Source organism: Haliotis rubra, unplaced genomic scaffold (assembly GCF_003918875.1).
Source record: "Haliotis rubra isolate DU_JTF1 unplaced genomic scaffold, ASM391887v1 Scf772, whole genome shotgun sequence".
NCBI classification, from domain to species: Eukaryota; Metazoa; Mollusca; class Gastropoda; order Lepetellida; family Haliotidae; genus Haliotis; species Haliotis rubra.
In genome coordinates this window covers 356944-370167 of record NW_025767493.1, presented here as the reverse complement: position 1 = coordinate 370167, position 13224 = coordinate 356944, and positions in this window count along the sequence as shown.

Genomic DNA, 13224 nt, shown 5'->3' with positions numbered 1-13224 from the left:
GAAGACCAGATATCACATCGGAGACTAAAATCACATCATCAGCAAATAATAATAATATCTCGATCATATCAGGTAAGAGCTGAACACCATATTTTCCATTATTAGCAATTTCTAAAGAAAGTTCATTTATGAAGAAAGAAAATAAAAGCGGACTTCAAATACAACCTTGCCGCAAACCTATTGGACATTAAACAAAATCAGTGAACATAATATTATTACTTCTAACACAAGATTTCACAGATCTATAGATACTCTGAAGGACTCTTAACATCTTCCCTCTTAATCCAGATGAATATAAACATTCCCAAAGTTTATTACGGTCAGTGGAGTCAAACGCCTTCCTAAAATCTATTCAGGCTACATACAACTCCTTTTTCTTCTTCAATAAACATTTTTGTATTAAAGCATATAAAGTAAATATATGGTCCTTAGCAGAATACCCATGTTGAAATCCAGCTTGGGTTTCTGTAAGTTTATCATGTATAGTAGCCCAGTTAGTCAATCTATTATTTAGTATACATGCATATATTTTACTTAATGTACAAATAACTTAAATTCCCCTGTAATTATCTGGATTATCCTTATTGCCTTTCTTATGTAACGGGGTGATAATTGCCTTCGTCCACTGCTCAGGAAATAAGGCTGAATCAAACATTGGATTAAATAAATTTCTTAAAAATGGAGTTATGAGAGTTTCAGAACATTTCAACATTTCGGCAACAATATGATCATGACCCGGTGATTTGCCATTCTTTATATGGGTGATGAAATTATGAATTCTACATCAGTAATAGGCGATTCAAGAATACATTTATCAATTTCATCTAACGGTTAATCATCATACGCCTTAAAATCTACATTAAACTGGGTACCCATAAATATTAAACACATTCTTAATATGGTTCATCCACATGTCTGGTTCAATGTTTGAAGTACTAACATCTGTACGGAGAGACTTCTTAATTCCTTCCAAAATCTCGAAGAATTTTTGACATTATCATACAGGAACCTTCTTTTCTTGTTCTGTTGAATATATTTTGACATTTTACATACATATTTATATCTATTTCTCATCTGACAGTACAACCGTCTATTTTCATGACTTTTATTATTTCTAAATCTTCTCAAGTGTTTTCTCGCTTCTTGTTTGGCATTTTTACATTTCATATCATAAAAACCTTTATGCCGTTGTTCAGCTTTAATTCTAACTGTTGTTTTCATACATTCAGCAGCTGAGACAAAAGCATTTACAAACATGTCTATGCTCTCCGTAAGATTATCCTAAACTCTATTAGTTATATCATGTAACGAAGGGTATGACGTACTCAACGAACTTAAGAATAATGGAGTCATATTCTCATCCCACTTATATGTAAGATTGGTGTTACATTCTGCATTCTGCGTTAAATTAGTTACAGGGTCTGACAATGTTTTAGATTTAAAACAAAGGTTAACAGGCATATGCTTTGATTCGACCCTACAGTCGACAAGTAAGTCATGAGACAGATAAAACAAATCAACGCTACTTATGAAGTAGTCCACAACACTACATCCTTGTTCTGATATATAGGTGATGTCAGACAGGCCTAGGGGTGGTCGACCACGTGTGACAACGCCCGGTGATGATCGCCACATACGGACAATCCATCAGAGAAATTTGTACCGGCGACGTCAACGGCAGCGACGGCAGTAGGACACCGTATCAGTCGACATACAGTGTGCTGGCGACTGAGAGAACAGGGTATTCGAGTGCATCTGACTCTGGGTGTGTTCAGCGACGATCTCAAAACGAGACTTGTATTATTCATGGCAACCTGAATGCAAGGGATGAAGTTTGCGACTAGTTGTGTTGCCATTTGTCCTGCAGCAACCACGTGCCACTGGCCACCAACCCTATAACGCAAGGCCTCACTCACACAGCGAGACTGACAGATGACTTTCTGCACAACGCTAACATCGTTGTTTTGTCGTGGCCAGCATGTTCCCCTGACATAAGTCCGTTTGAACATTTGTGGGACTACCTGAATCTACAAATTAGAAGACTACCAGCGCCATCTATCATCGCTCAACAATTGAAACAATATCTCCTACAGGAATGGCAACGAATCACACCTTACGCCATTCGTTGTCTTACGTCATCAATGCGTCGATGTGTTCTGGCGTTTATTGAAGCCAATTGTGGCCACACTAACTATTGATTCAGGACTTCATGATATTTTGATACCAAGTGCCTTTCCGTGTCAGTCAAACGGTACTTTCGACTTTGTATATGAAATTAAATTGTGTACATTTGCTGTTATAGAATTGAATTCTCTACTGACATTAAATAGATGTTCATTTATTATGCTTTTCTTTTCTTTTCAAGTTTGATCAAACATACTGCATATTTTCTTTTGAGCACTAGTTTATTTTATATTAGAATTTTTTGTACATGTATTCTAATTTAAAAATCGGAACCGGATTTGTGCCCACTGTTTCAGCTCACTGAGGGCATATGATCAAACTACATATATAATAACAATCGCAACTCATTCAAACAAGACGAAGATACTCGCTCATTTGCTCATGAACAACTTTGAGGTGGTGATTAGTCAGCGATAAACCCTTTCGCATCACATCCGTTGCATTGCTAACGGAGGGGAGGTAACTCGAAATAGAGTATAATAATTGAAGCGCCTGAAAATCATCTAAACTGTGGCTTTATGATTACACGAAACCAAATGTTTTCCCATAGACTTCTATAGAAACGTTATATATTTTTAAAATCCTCCAGGCTGCTAATACCCATTCCATGTACACATGGGTACAGTCTGAAATTAACCTACAATAAAAACACAAATTCCAGCTGACGTATTCTGTATATTTTCTGAGCACTGGAAGCTGAACATATCAACCCTAGTTCCGCACCAAATGTCACCAATTTTGAAAATATCTGTATACACATTAAGCATTAGTCATGATGATAAAGTGACTGCATTAAATGCTTAAAATTGTGGTCAGTATTAATTACTGGATGGATGTGTTTTTAAAAAAACCCAATAACAATCTTACACTATTTCATCCAATCACATCTGGTCCGATGTTTGCACACGACACTGGCTCAGCAAGCAAGTGATTGTGATTTAGTTTAGTACAACCTTGGGTGTCCAGCCTTGTCCTTGTCTCTTTTGTCATTACTACAGCCAATACCACCTAATTTTGTTATTGTACCTCGACAATAGTATTTGATCCTTAAGCATGAGCATCGTGTGTTGGAAGCGAGTTCTCATCCAAAATCCCAAGGGCGTAATTTGTTGTTATACATTTGTATACAAAGGAATATTCATTCTTCGATGAACACATTTTCGTATACGTCTGCATAAAATAAAAATCCGCAGTCTATCATTGAGACAGTGCAAGTATGGTTTTCCGCCATTATTAGTAATATTCCAGCACTATCACGGCGAATTGGGCTTCACACATTGTACCAATCTGGGGAGTAGTAACCACTATGTTACCCCACCGCCCCTAATTAAATATTATCGTCTGTTTCACCCGTAATGTGTGGGTCTGTCAACCCGTCTTTGTTTCACCTTTCATATTGTCCCTGTGTCACTGCCTTATTCGGCTATTCTCGCAGCCTTCCATCCTCCATCTCATTCCTCACCCTTTTGTCTTCTATCTCAGTCCATACCCTCCTGTCGTCCATCTCATTCCTCACCCTTCTGTCTTCTATCTCAGCCCATACCCTCCTGTCGTCCATCTCATTCCTCACCCTTCTGTCTTCTATCTCAGTCCATACCTTCTTGTCGTCCATCTCATTCCTCACCCTTCTGTCTTCTATCTCAGTCCATAACCTCCTGTCGTCCATCTCATTCCTCACCCTTCTGTCTTTTATCTCAATCCTCACCATTCTGTCATGCATCTCAGTTCTCGACCTTCTGTCTTCTATCAGAGTCCTCGACCTTCTGTCTTCTATCAGAGTCCTCGACCTTCTGTCTTCTATCAGAGTCCTCGACCTTCTGTCTTCTATCAGAGTACTCGACCTTCTGCCATCCATCTCTGTCCTCCCCCTTTTGACTTCTATCTCACTGCTCTCATGCATCTCAGTCCCCACCCTTCTGACTTCAATCTAAGTCACAATATGGATGAAATATTGCCGATGTGACTATAACTCTTACCTCACTCACTCTACCTCAGTCGTCACCCGTCTGTCATCCACCTTAGTCTTCAGTCACTAATCACCCACCTGAGTCTTCACGCTTCTGTCATCCAGCTCAATCTTCACCCTTCTGTCTTCGTTCATTCCTCACGCTTGTCACACACCTCGATCCTCACCCTTCTGTCATCCTTCTCAACCTTCACCCTTCTGTCTTCGTTCATTCCTCACGCTTGTCACACACCTCGGTCCTCACCTTCTGTCATCCTTCTCAACCTTCACCCTTCTGTCTTCGTTCATTCCTCACGCTTGTCACACACCTCGGTCCTCACCCTTCTGTCATCCTTCTCAATCTTCACCCTTCTGTCTTCGTTCATTCCTCACGCTTGTCACACACCTCGGTCCTCACCCTTCTGTCATCCTTCTCAATCTTCACCCTTCTGTCTTCGTTCATTCCTCACGCTTGTCACACACCTCGGTCCTCACCCTTCTGTCAACCTTCTCAACCTTCACCCTTCTGTCTTCTTTCATTCCTCACGCTTGTCACACACCTCGGTCCTCACCTTCTGTCAACCTTCTCAACCTTCACCCTTCTGTCTTCTTTCATTCCTCACGCTTGTCACACACCTCGGTCCTCACCTTCTGTCATCCTTCTCAACCTTCACCCTTCTGTCTTCGTTCATTCCTCACGCTTGTCACACACTTCGGTCCTCACCTTCTGTCATCCTTCTCAACCTTCACCCTTCTGTCTTCTTTCATTCCTCACGCTTGTCACACACCTCGATCCTCACCCTCTGTCATCCTGCTCAACCTTCACCCTTCTGTCTTCTTTCATTCCTCACGATTGTCACACACCTCGGTCCTCACCTGTCATCCAGCTCAGTCCTCATCCTTCTGTCACTCATCCCTGTTCTCATCCTTCTGTCATCTCATTACTCAACAACCTGTCATCCATCTCATTCTTCACCTTTCTGTAAACTATCTCATCCCGTACCTTATGTGTGTCAGACTTCACCCTTCTCTCATCTATTCCATCATCTTCTATGTGTGGAGGCAATGTAATTGCCGGGCATTTTGATGCGAACATCAGACACTTCTAGTCGAGGTCTGACATAAGTAAAGAGGTAAACCCCGTCAAGGTAAGAATGCAATCTGTGGGGTAACTCATTTCGCATCTACATCCACCTGTCAACAGAAGGCACGTCAAAGGTGACATATTAGGGTTCTGAGACCGTTTTGCTTAAACTTAATAGTATCGTACGCGTCCGGCTACACACGGGACACAACTCTGCTCTTCTTAATGCGACTGAATTTCGCTGTGCCGCCTGATTGTCTTGCGATCGCATTGGAAGAATCTTTAGTTAACAACTCCACATATCAAGCTCATAACTAACCTTATGAATTCTGATTGCTGAGGGGCGGTGGGGTAGCCTAGTGGTTAAAGCCTTGGCTCGTCACGCCGAAGACCCGGGTTCGAATCCCCACAAGGGTACAATGTCTGGAGCCCATTTCTGGTGTCCCCCGCCGTGATGTAGCTGGAATATTGCTAAAAGCGGCGTAAAACCAAAACTCAGTCAATCAGTCAGTCTGAGTGCTGATGGGTCCATGCATATTTTTGACTAATATTGCACTGATTAATAAATATTCTTCAGTTGATCCACTATGGATATTTTACCTGCAGGAATTGGATAAACGGTGTGCCAGAGTAACTAACCAGCTCAACTTCTGGACACAAGTGCCTCGCGGGCTGAATTACACCAGACATTGATAACCCACAGAATGCTTGTCCGTTATGTAAGAGTCCTATGACGTTAGGGCCGCCTCCGTGGTGTAGTGGTTACAGCGTCCGCCCGGAGAGCGGAAGGTCGCGGGTTCGATCCCCGACCGCGTCATACCAAAAGACGTTAAAATATGGTACTTGTTGGTCCCTGTCTGGCGCTCGGCATTAATGGGTACAACAAGGACTGGTCGGCTCGGAGTCAGTATAATGTGTCTGAGTGGGGTGTTCATGCTTCTCTGCGGCTTGGTATCTCAGTGGGCTAGCACTATAAAACCAGCTTCAGTCTGGGCTAGTACAAGCAGCCGCACATACACAGCATGAACGTCGTCATATGAGCGAAATATTCTCAAGCACGACGTAAAACCCAATTTCACCTCACCTCACCTCACCTCACCTATGACGTAAATGTTTGCTGTTTGTTTGCTGTTTAACGTCAGCAGTATTCCAGGTATTGAGGTTGGCTGTAAATAATCGAGTCTGTACCAGACAGTCCAGTGATCAACATCATGAGCATCGATCTACGCAACTGGGACACAATCACATGTGTCAACCACGTCAGCGAGCCTGACCACTCGATCCCGTAAGTTGCCTCTTCCGACAAACATGCTTTGCTGAAGATCAATTCTAACCCGATTCTTCACGGGTTTTATTTATTCTTGTGGTTTAGTTTATGTGGTTCGAAAAAGGTGGTGGTATATATTTGTGACAATAGTGAGATTTGATTAAGTGATACATACGATGTGCATCCCTGATGACATGAGGAAATGTTGTTAAATGTCCAGTTATAAAGTCCATCACTGCTTATGTACACACAGAAAAATACATCATTTTATCAAAATGTCCAATCGGAAAATATGAAAGCAATGAGAACATTGACTTACTAGCATGTAAACTATTCTTAGCTGTCGGTCCACGAACACCAAATGCAATAGTACCGTATACCGGGAAATTTTCGAGGTATCTAATTTTCGAGGTTTTCGAGGTTAGAAACGCAACATCGAAAATATTATATCCATGAATTTTTCCGAACTTCGTACCTTTGGGCTTGATTTCCTATCGATAAGCATTTCAACTGCTGGCAAACAATGACTTCCTGACATGCGCATTAACTCTGTAATGCCTGTCTACAACCACGCTATTAGACTCATTTTGTCTCGTTAAAATGTAACGACATCGACTGAAACAAACTTTTATTCGTCCGATGGCACGTTTGAGTCAAGCTACTTACATGAATAAACTATGGTAAACAAAAGAGTTCAACTTCTCAGCTTTCTAACAACAACATAGTTTCAGCAGAGACCCATGCATACATGCTTATAATTAGTTGTTAACAAAACAATATCGTCTGAGAAAAAAATGGCGTCATGTTTGAACTCTGCCGTTAGAATGTTTTATGGGCCATTTATCACAACAAAGGATCAAACGTTTGTTTTCATTACTATTATTGCTACCATGGACTGGTATACCGGTTGTTATAACAGTCAGACAGCAGTTATCACAGGCTACTAGGAGTTTTGCCGATAGCTCAGTGAGTATTGGTCCGGTAAGTGATGTTTCTGGCCCCTTTCTTCTAACCTCGAAATTAACATTGTCTAAAATATTTATATATTTTAGGTCCCCAAACCTCGAAATGTAAATCACCTCGAAAGCTCTGGGGGTCTCAAACCTCGAAATTGTAATACCTTGAAAATTTCCCGGTATACGGTATATGGAGAATGTAGACGATTTCCAGTTTCTTTAAATTCCTATGCTCCAACGATGTGACATTATGCTTAAGTTATCCACAGTGCATAATGGTCGAAATCCGAAAAAGGCATTTAATGTGTTGTATTATCTAGATGCTGCTGGGTACTACACATGGACGTCAGATATCAGCTACATACTCTGCTCACACAGTTTTTGATTTGTCTAACTTTCACAAGCTGTCGGTGATAAGTGCGCTTTTCTTTACATTTTTGTTTTACCATAATTGGGCATCTCCTGTTGAAAACAGGTCGCGATATAAGTTATATACAGGATATAAACGAAAGTTATATACAGGATATAAACGATATAAGTTATATACAGGATATAAACGATATAAGTTATATACAGGATATAAACGATATAAGTTATATACAAGATATAACAGGATATAAGGGTCTCCTTGAGCCAGAGGGGTATAATCCCATATGGAATATAAATAAAGTGTTGATTCAATTCAGAGCAAGTATTTTACGTGTAAAGAATAACGTAGGAAGGTGGCAAAATATTGATGCATCTTTAAGAAGTTTGTCCTGTGTGTAAAATAGATTTAGAAGATGAATATAACGTTTTCCTGATATGTTGATGATATAAAGAACATCGGGATAGATTTTTGCCTGACAATTTGCAAGTTAAAATGATATGTTTCAGTAATATCCTTAAATTGAGTGAGTGAGTTTTGTTTTACCCGCACTCAGCAATATTCCAGCTATATAGGGGGCGGTGGGGTAGCCTAGTGGTTAAAGCGTTGGCTCGTCACGCTGAAGACCCGGGTTCGAATCCCCACATTGGTACAATGTGTGAAGCCCATTTCTTGTGTCTCCCGCCGTGATGTTGCTGGAATATTGCTTAAAGCGGCGTAAAACCAAACTCAGTCAATCAGTCAGTCCAGCTATATGGCGGCGGTATGTAAACTATCCTTAAAGAACAGGAAACTGAAGACATGACCATTCTACCTCGTTTCATCTATTCCACATACAAAATGAGAGTAAATTTAGAAAACTAGAAAAAAGGTAGCAACATTCTAAAGGCTTCAGTCCAGCTATACATATAATATGCTACTTATATATTTTACAGAGGGTGTAGATAATCTATGCAGGTAGACACTAGACAGATAAATGCTATGAATTCTGAGAAATTGTTTCCTTTTTTCGTTAACGACTTCCTACCTGTTTGGAATTAGGGCTGGATCTTGCCCTGATTTACATTTTGCGATGTATTGCAATAATGTAAGAGATATATAATACATATTGTGATATACTGACTGGAAGGTTCTGCCCAAGTGCATACATCATAAATTCACAATAGCTCTCTATGTGCGATATCATCTTCTAAGTTAGTTTCTCCCTGTTACACTATACTGTCAGGTTCCCCATCCCCATTGTGTTGACAGATAAATAAAATGATATAGAGTGTTAATTGAAGTTTTGCAACAAAGTTTTGCGAACATAATGATGAAGTTAATAGTATAACATGACTTCACGGTCAGTGTTGTTGGCTTCAACAGAATGCACTTCAATGCAGTATTATTGTTACTGCATGTCAGTGATTCATTCAGATTCAACTCCAATATAAACTTGTGTTAGCATGAACTATTGCAAAATGAAACAAAGACATGATTGAGGTTAAATAAATAATAAAGCATGCAGATCAGGAGGGTGCCTGGGTTCTCCACCGGGAGCACAGCCCTTCTGACACTCTGGGTAATGCAGGAGGCTGCAGTGTTTGGGAGCCTTCATATTCTCCGAGAGTTCTTGGTGGGTTCGACTAGGCAGTGTTTCCTGGGAGAAGTCCCATTCGCTGTCTGGTCTGCGTGTAGAGAGGGCGAGGGCCATGAGCTGATGATGAGCCTTACCAGCCTGACTGTGCCAGGATCACCCTAACCATCTTTGTTGTATTTTCATCTTTAATCTGTAAAGCATGCTAAGTATGCGTCCCTCGCCTTTGAAATGTCTCGCTTGCATCCCAAGTACACTGTCGTCAGGCTCCCCATTGTTCTCGGTGCCCTTGGTTTGGTACCTCCTGATCTCTCGGCTCAGATCAGGAGAGTGCCCGGGTTCCCCACCGGGAGCACAGCCCTTCTGACACTCTGGGTAATGCAGGAGGCTGCAGTGTTGGGGAGCCTTCATATTCTCCGGAGAGTTCTTGATGGGTTCGCCTATCCAGCGTTTTCTGGGAGAAGTCCCTTTCGCTGTCTGGGCTGCGTGTAGAGGGGGCATGGGCCCTGAGCTGATGATGAGCCTTACCAGCCTGACTGTGCCAGGATAATCCAAACCCTCTTTGCTGCATGATATCTTTAATCTGTAAAACATAATGCTGCACGATAAACCAGGGCTGCAAGTACTTCAACTACAGTAACCGACTACAGATGTCCAACCTGTGGACGCTTCTTCTGTGTCCTGATCGGATTGACCAGTCAATTCCGGACACACAGATTCCAATCAACTGCGTGAAGCCGTGGTCCTTGTCGACGACGACAGACCAACAACAACAAGGTTCTTGACTAGAATGTCATGTTACAGTCCTACGACAGTATAAGACTTAGGCCTTTATGATAAGCGCTCGGCATTAATGGGTACAACAGGACTGGTCGGCTCGGAGTCAGTATAATGTGTCTGAGTGGGGTATTCATGCTTCACTGCGGCATGGTATCTCAGTGGGCTAGCTCTATAAAGCCAGCTTAAGTCTGGGCTAATGCAAGCAGCCGCACATACACATACACACGCATGCACGTCGTCATATGAGCGAAATATTCTCAAGCACGACGTTAAATCCAATTTCACCTCACCTTTATGATAAATGGATAAAATATGTCCCATTATGAAACAAACAAAAATAATGTGAATTACAAAATGGTCACTCAGAGCCAGAGGCTCTACTTATAAGTCGAAATAAAATATGATCCATTTGAGGCAATTCCTCCAAAATGTCAGATATGAAACTATTCAAAGCCACAAAACAATTAAAGCATTTGGTAGAAATATTTGGCACTTTGGAGCCACTTATAATGATACTTCCACTTATTATTGTAGACCGCCTCCGTGGTGTAGTGGTTAGAGCGTCCGCCCGGAGAGCGGAAGGTCGCGGGTTCGATCCCCGACCGCGTCATACCAAAAGACGTTAAAATATGGTACTTGTTGGTCCCTACCTGGCGCTCGGCATTAATGGGTACATCAATTAAAGGACTGGTCGGCTCGGTCTGAGTGGGGTATTCAAACTTCACTGTGGCATGGTATCTCAGTGGGCTAGCACTATAAAACCAGCTTAAGTCTGGGCTAGTACAAGCAGCCGCACATACACAGCATGCACGTCGTCATATGAGCGAAATATTCTCAAGCACGACGTTAAACCCAATTTCACCTCACCTCACACTGATTAATGTAACATGAAACCAACATGAACAGACGTAAATTTGGCCGTTTTAGAGCACATCTTGTTGCTGTGGATTTGAAGGGCAAATAATTCAAAGGTGCTAACTCTGGATGACCCAATATATTACAGAATCTGAACCATATCGCGACATTCGTATCGTGAGATACTGTACCGGTATATAACGGTTCACCGGTAATATTGCACAACCCTATTTGGAATATGCATATTAATATGTATTACCCATATGGTGAAACATGGCCAGTGTCATATATAGAGCATATGCACATGTGCACATATCACTTTTGCCTAGTAACTATTTTTTCTGTATTTCGTCATCTGTGACGTCATTACACAACTGACTGTGACGTCAATGAAGAGTGCCGTCACACTTGCTTACCGTGTTTTACTGCACAAATGTACATGAATAAAATGGATGATAAAGAAATTATTACACTCGAGCAAGTCTGCCACACGACTTATACGAAACTCGTGCAAAATTATTTATTGCTCTCGCTCTCAATACAAAAGTTCACACTCGTTTCACATAAGTCGCATGACACACTTGCTCGTGTAATAATCTCTGTGTATATTGGCCTGTGGCCTATGGGACACCTGTCCCATAGGCATAGAAGTTGTTCCCCAAATGTGAAAACAATCCATCAATTAGTTTTCAAGTTCCTGGAACAAATTTGTCTTTTTAGTTCAAATTAAATTAATAGTGATTATTCTTGACAATAAAAACAATTTCTACATCACACTTTGCGCTACAATTTCCCTACAAATAAGGCCTCCATTGCCAAAATCTGAAACATTCCTTTAAATGACTGTAATGTTATTGGTTGAACAAATGTGAGGAGGTAGTTATTTTCAGAGTTCAAGAGATGTAATTTGTGACAATTCTTGATAAATTGCTAATATCGAACATTAAACAACCTTGCACAGAATCTTGAAATCAATTCATTCAAGTGTGTGTTTTTTAAAAAATAAATCAAAATATTTAAATTGATGCAGCTCTGCTCTGCGCCTTTCCTTTAGACAAAGAAGGTGGCCCTCAAGAAGGTGGACCCCAAATTTGAAAACAATCCGACCAACAGTTTTCAGTTTATTGGTTGAACAAAATTGTCTTCGGAGGAACGGACGGACCGGATTCATTGATGTAACTTTAGACCCAAGAACCTTTCAGGCTGGGGTAAAATTAACCTTTATGTAACGTAACCTACATTGTGGTAACACGTCGTATTGATTAACGCGATATTTGACAAATATTTAAGGTGCAGTCAACCTGTGTTGAAACAAAATGCAACCTAATATAAACGTCTGCACAAAAACGCTTCACGGAAATGACTCACACGGAAGCCTTGTGGGACCATGCGTGTTTGTCCTATGTCTCACGTGAAAGAATGAAGCAACACAAATTGTAATTGAGATGCTTGCTCATGCCACAAGGATTTGGGTCAGGGCAGTTGTGGGATCAGGAGAAGACAGGAAGGTAAATTTCAGGGTATTCAAGTTATAGTACTCCAATAGGACCGACCTATTGCCTTGATGAGTATCATGTATCTTGGAATTTCTGTCAGCCAGCACGCAGCCAGATCAAATGGATTCGTTGGCGTCCTTCTGAGAAGAGCTATGTTTTACCGTTTGTTCAATAAAGTCACTCGAGTTGTGTTTATGGGGTCAAGTTTCATTCAGGGTGTATTTGTATTTCAGAAGCGACTGACAGCAAGTCTTAGGGTGTTATCTACACAAGAAATCTGTTCAATGAATGTATTGTAATTTACAGTCATGTCACATAACATGTGTCAACATGACTGTTTTACCCCTTTATATAAAAAAGGTACTTTAACCCGTGTGGATCCGGGTTAGACTTTAACCGTGATGATCCGGGTTAGAATTGATCTTCAGCAACCCATGCTTGTAAGAGGCGGCTAACAGGAGATTGGGTTGAAACATGCCATCGCATCCAAGTAAGTAGAACGATGCTCTGGATTGTCCTGTCCAGACTGAAGTATTTTCACATCGCCTTCGTATAGCTGGGATATTGCAACAAACAAAGGCATTTTTACCAATATGCAGAATCTATACTACCCATCAAAAGTTTAGACTCACTAGTGTAAATGTAGCCACTTACTTCGGTCAACTGTTCTGAAGTAGAATTTGCAAAATATTCCATACTGTTTTAAGATACTGT